At 70.3% G+C, this 6,492-nt stretch overlaps 1 pseudogene; it reads right to left on the bottom strand.

The window, feature by feature from the left end:
• Window positions 1-259: 259 nt before the first annotated feature.
• On the bottom strand, window positions 260-4,952 carry LOC142365430 (homeobox protein otx5-like; annotated as a pseudogene).
• Window positions 4,953-6,492: the final 1,540 nt, after the last annotated feature.

Here is a 6,492-nt window from a genome sequence, read left to right on the forward strand (position 1 = left end):
CCATGACCTGATGCCCCATGCCGGGATGCTCGGTGCCGGGATGCTCCGTGCCATGGGGATCCACCACGATGTGATGCCCCGTGCCGGGATGCTCCATGCCATGGAGATCCACCATGACCTGATGCTCCGTGCCATGGAGTTCCACCACGACGTGATGCCCCGTGCCGGGATGCTCAGTGCCGTGATGCTCCATGCCATGGAGATCCTCCATGATGTGATGCCCCGTGCCGGGATGCCCCATGCCGGGATGCTCCGTGCCGGGATGCTCCGTGCCATGGAGATCCACCATGACCTGATGCTCCGTGCTGTGATGCTCCATGCCATGGAGATCCACCATGACGTGATGCCCCCGTGCCACAGGGATGTTCCTTGCCATGAGGCTCCGTGCCGTGATGCTCCATGTCATGGGGATCCACCATGACCTGATGCTTCATGCCATGGGGATCCACCATGACGTGATGCCCCGTGCCGGGATGCTCCGTGCTGGGATGCTCTGTGCCGGGATGCTCCGTGCCATGGGGATCCACCACGATGTGATGCTCCGTGCCGTGATGCTCCGTGCCATGGAGATCCACCATGACCTGATGCTCCGTGCCATGGGGATCCACCATGACCTGATGCCCCATGCCGGGATGCCCCGTGCCGGGATGCTCAGTGCCGTGATGCTCCGTGCCATGGAGATCCACCATGACCTGATGCTCCGTGCCATGGAGTTCCACCACGACGTGATGCCCCGTGCCGGGATGCTCAGTGCCGGGAGGCCCCGCGCCGTCCAGCCGCCCCCCGGCGCAGCGCTGCGTTGCCTGGGCTTCTGCCGCTCCCGTGCCAACCCGGAGGGGTCTCGGGCGCCGTCGGCGGGGGCCGGCGCGTGTGTCCCCCCCCTGGTCCCTCACAAGACCTGGAACTTCCAGGAGCTCTGGTCCTTGTAGTCCAGGCAGTCGGCGGCGTTGAAGCTCAGCTTCCAGGAGCTCTGATCCTTGTAATCCAAACAGTCGACGGCGCCGAAACCCAGCGCCGCCGCCGCGCCGTAACCTTGCCCCGCCAAGCCGGCGGGCGAAGGGGCCAGGTGGGCACCCATGGCGGGGGCTGCCAGGGGGCTGAGCGCCGCGCCGGGAGCCCCCAGCTGCGGGTGCATGGGCGAGAGGTAGGAGCCGCAGTCCAGACCCCCGAAATAGGCGCCCGAGCCGCCGTAACCTTGCCCGTAGCCGGCGGCTTGGCCGTAACCGCCGGCGAAAGGCGTCGACCGCGGCAAACCCGGCGCGGCCGACGAAGCCAACGGGTCGGCCACGGGCGAGATGGAAGCCGGGCTCCAGATGGAGACGGTGGCACCGGCGGCCGAGCTCGGGGTGCCGGCGGGCGCGGTGGGTGGGGGGCTGTAGGGTCCCGGCGCGGCGGGCGGCGGCGGCGGCGGCGATGTCGGCGTCGCGGGCCGGCGAGGGTTTCTTCTTGGCGGGGCGAGCCTTGGCCTGGCCGCCGCTCTGCTGCTGCTGCTGCTGCTGCCGGCACTTGGCGCGGCGGTTCTTGAACCAGACCTGGGGGAGACGGGGAAACTGAGGCACGGCGCGGCGGCGGGCGGGGATGCCGTGACCGTGCCATTGCGCGTGGGGGTGGGGGTGAGCCCTGCGTGTGCACGTGGGGCTTTGCATGACCTCTGCGTGTGCACGTGGGGCTGGGCATGACCCCTGCGTGTGCACGTGGGGCTGGGCATGACCCCTGCGTGTGCACATGGGGCTGGGCATGACCCCTGCGTGTGCACGTGGGGCTGGGGCATGACCCCTGCGTGTGCACGTGGGGGCTGGGCATGACCTCTGCGTGTGCACGTGGGGCTGGGCATGACCCTTGCGTGTGCACATGGGGCTGGGCATGACCTCTGCGTGTGCACATGGGGCTGGACATGACCCCTGCGTGTGCACGTGGGGCTTTGCATGACCTCTGCGTGTGCACGTGGGGCTTTGCATGACCTCTGTGTGTGCACATGGGGCTGGACATGACCCTTGCGTGTGCACGTGGGGCTTTGCATGACCCCTGCGTGTGCACATGGGGCTGGACATGACCCCTGCGTGTGCACGTGGGGCTTTGCATGACCTCTGCGTGTGCACGTGGGGCTTTGCATGACCCCTGCGTGTGCACGTGGGGCTGGACATGACCCCTGCGTGTGCACGTGGGGCTTTGCATGACCTCTGTGTGTGCACGTGGGGCTGGACATGACCCTTGCGTGTGCATGTGGGGCTTTGCATGACCGTGTGTGTGGGGCTGGACATTACCCCTGCGTGTGCACATGGGGCTGGGCATGACCCCTGCGTGTGCACGTGGGGCTGGGCATGACCCCTGCGTGTGCACGTGGGGCTGGACATGACCCCTGCTCGTGCCCACGAGGCCTCACACGACCCCTGCTCGTGCCCATGGGGCTTTGCACGACCCCTGCTCACACACGTGGGGCTTCACACGTGCACATGGGGCTGTTCACGACCCCTGCTCGTGCCCACGGGCTTGTGCATGACCCTTGCTCGTGCCCATGGGGCTTTGCACGACCCCTGCTCACACACATGGGGCTTTGCACGTGCACATGGGGCTGTTCACAACCCCAGCTCGTGCCCACGAGGCCTCACACAACCCCTGCTCATGCACATGGGGCTTTGCACAACCCCTGCTCACACACGTGGGGCTTTGCATGTGCACGTGGGGCTGCTCACGACCCCTGCTCGTGCCCACGGGGCTTTGCACGACCCCTGCTCACACACATGGGGCTTCACACGTGCACGTGGGTCTGTGCACAACCCCTGCTCGAGCCCACGGGGCTTTGCATGACCCCTGCTCACACACATGGGGCTTTGCACGACCCCTGCTCACACACGTGGGGCTTTGCACGTGCACATGGGGCTGTTCACAACCCCAGCTCGTGCCCACGAGGCCTCACACAACCCCTGCTCACACACGTGGGGCTTTGCATGTGCACGTGGGGCTGCTCACGACCCCTGCTCGTGCCCACGGGGCTTTGCACGACCCCTGCTCACACACATGGGGCTTCACACGTGCACGTGGGTCTGTGCACAACCCCTGCTCGAGCCCACGGGGCTTTGCATGACCCCTGTTCACACACATGGGGCTTCACACGTGCACGTGGGGCTGTTCACAACCCCAGCTCGTGCCCACGAGGCCTCGCACGACCCCTGCTCACACACGTGGGTCTGTGCACAACCCCTGCTCGTGCCCACGGGGCTTCGCCCGACCCCTGCTCACGCACGTGGGGCGGCGCGGGGCCCACCTGGACGCGGGACTCGGGCAGGTTGATCTTCAGGGCCACCTCCTCGCGCATGAAGATGTCGGGGTAGCGCGTCTTGGCGAAGAGGGCCTCCAGGATGTCCAGCTGCGCCCGCGTGAACGTCGTGCGCTCCCGCCGCTGCTTGCGCGGGGTGGCTGCGGGGAAGGGGGGGGGGTCAGGGCTGGGGGGGTCCCCCCCCCTGCTCCGCGGCAGCCCCCCGAGGTGGGGGTGGGAGCTGGGGGGCAGCGGGAGGGGAGCGTGCGAGACGCGGGGCGGGATGCCCGTGCGAGACCCGCGCCGGGGGCAAAGCCCCCTCGTGCCACCCCCGTGAACCCCCCCGTGCACCCCACGCACCCCCCCTTGCACCCCACCCTCGTGCAAACCTCTCGTGCCACCTTCGTGACCCCCCCCCGTGCACCCCAGGCACCCCCCCTTGCACCCCACCCTCGTGCAAACCCCTCATTCCACCCCCGTGAACCCCCCCATGCACCCCATGCACCCCCTCTTGCACCCCACCCTCGTGCAAACCCCTCGTGGAACCCCCCTGTGCACCCCACACCCCCCCACGCACCCCCCCTTGCACCCACCCTCGTGCAAACCCCTCATGCCACCTTCATGACCCCTCCCGTGCACCCCAGGCACCCCCCCTTGCACCCCACCCTCGTGCAAACCCCTCATGCCACCTTCATGACCCCCCCCCCGTGCACCCCACACCCCCCCCCATTGCACCCCATCCTCGTGGAAACCCCTCGTGCCCCCCCCATGAACCCCCTTGTGCACCCCACGCACCCACCCATTGCACCCCATCCTCATGCAAACCCCCCGTGAACCCCCCCTGTGCACCCCAGGCACCCCCCCATGCACCTCCCCTTGCACCCCACCCTCATGAAAACCCCTCGTGCCACCTTCATGACCCCCCCCCGTGCAAACCCCCCGTGCCACCCCTGTGACCCCCCCCTTGCGCCCCCCCGTGCCCCCCCGTGCCCCCTTGCGCCCCCCCGTGCCCCCCGTGCCCCCCCGTGAACCCCCCCTTGCGCCCCCCCGTGCCCCCCCCTGCCCCCCGTCACCCCCGTGCCCCCCTTGCCCCTCTTCCCTCCCCCGTGCCCCCCCCGTGCCACCCCCCGTGAACCACCCCCCCGTGCCCCCTTGCGCCCCCCCCTGCCCCCCCTGCCCCCTTGCCCCCCCCGTGCCCCCTTGCGCCCCCCCGTGCCCCCATGCCCCCCCCGCCCCCCTTCCCCCCCCGTGCCCCCCTGCCCCCCCCCGTGCCCCCCGTGCCCCCCGTGCCCCCCCCGCCCCCCTTTCCCCCCCCGTGCCCCCCTGCCCCCCCCACCCCCCGTGCCCCCCGTGCCCCCCTTGCCCCCCCCGTGCCCCCCCCGCCCCCCGTGCCCGCCCTGCCCCCCCCTTCCCCCCCCGTGCCCCCTTGCCCCCCCCGTGCCCCCCCTTGCCCCCCTTGCCCCCCCCTTCCCCCTCCATGCCCCCCCGTGCCCCCCCGTGCCACCCCCGTGAACCACCCCCCCGTGCCCCCTTGCCCCCCCCCGTGCCCCCCCCTGCCCCCCCGTGCCCCCCTGCCCCCCCTGCCCCCCCCGTGCCCACCGGGGTACCCCACGGCGGGGTGCAGCAGCTCCACGGGGGCCCCGGCCAGGCCCAGGGCGCTGACGCCGTAGTGGGGCTGCTTGGCGTAGGCCATCATGCTGCGTGCCAGGGGCCCCGGCGGCGGCACGGGCACCGGCTGGGCACGCTGCGAGGGCACGCGCCGCGTCACCCCATGGCACCCACGGCACCCACGGCACCCACGGCACCGCGCGGGGCGGGATGGCGGGGCACGGCGTGGCATGGCATGGCTTGGGGTGGTGTGGCACGGCGGGGCATGGCAACCGCGCGGCATGGCATGGCATGGCTTGGGGTGGCGTGGCACGGCATGGCATGGCACCATGCGGCATGGCATGGCATGGCATGACATGGCATGGCACCCGCGCGGCGTGGCATGGCTTGGGGTGGCATGGCACAGCATGGCACGGGGCGGGATGGCGTGGCACGGCGGGGCATGGCACCGCGCGGCATGGCATGGGGCATGGCTTGGGGTGGCGTGGCACGGCATGGCATGGCACCATGCGGCATGGCACAGCATGGCATGACATGGCGTGGCACAGCGTGGCATGGCACGGCTTGGGGTGGCATGGCACAGCATGGCATGGGGCAGGATGGCGTGGCATGATGTGGCATGGCACCACATGGCATGGCACAGCATGGCATGGCACAGCATGGCACGGGGCGGGATGGCGTGGCACGGCGGGGCACAGCACCGCATGGCATGGCATGGCACGGGGCGGGATGGCGTGGCACGGCGTGGCATGGCACCATGCAGCATGGCATGGCATGGCACCACGCGGCATGGCATGGCTTGGGGTGGCGTGGCACAGCATGGCACGGGGCAGGATGGCGTGGCACGGTGTGGCATGGCACGGCGTGGCATGGCACCATGCAGCATGGCATGGCACCGCGCGGCATGGCACGGCTTGGCATGACATGGCATGGCACCGCGCGGCGTGGCACAGGGCGGGATGGCGTGGCACGGCGTGGCATGGCACCATGCGGCATGGCATGGCTTGGCATGTCATGGCATGGCGCGGCGTGGCACAGCTTGGCATGGCATGGCATGGCACCGCGCGGCATGGCATGGCTTGGGGTGGCGTGGCACAGCATGGCACGGGGCGGGATGGCGTGGCACGGCGTGGCATGGCACGGCACTGCGTGGCATGGCACGGCTTGGGGTGGCGTGGCACGGGGCAGGATGGCGTGGCACAGTGTGGCATGGCACTGCGCGGCATGGCACGGCTTGGCATGACATGGTGTGGCACGGGGCAGGATGGCAGGGGATGGCATGGCATGGCACCACGCGGCATGGCACGGCTTGGGGTGGCACGGGGCAGGGCAGGATGGCGTGGCACCGCATGGCACGGCTTGGGGTGGCATGGGGCAGGATGGCAGGGGATGGCATGGCGTGGCATGGTGTGGTACAGCACGGGGCAGGATGGCGTGGCACAGCCTGGCATGGCACTGCATGGCATGGCATGGCTTGGGGTGGCGTGGCATGGTGTGGCATGGCTTGGGGTGGCACAGGGCAGGATGGCGGGGGATGGCATAGCATGACACAGCATGGCACCACGCAGCGTGGCACAGCTTGGCACGGCATGGCACAGTGCTGGATGGCGTGGCACGGCATGACATGG

The sequence above is a fragment of the Opisthocomus hoazin genome, chromosome 39 (genome assembly GCF_030867145.1).
Source record: "Opisthocomus hoazin isolate bOpiHoa1 chromosome 39, bOpiHoa1.hap1, whole genome shotgun sequence".
NCBI classification, from domain to species: Eukaryota; Metazoa; Chordata; class Aves; order Opisthocomiformes; family Opisthocomidae; genus Opisthocomus; species Opisthocomus hoazin.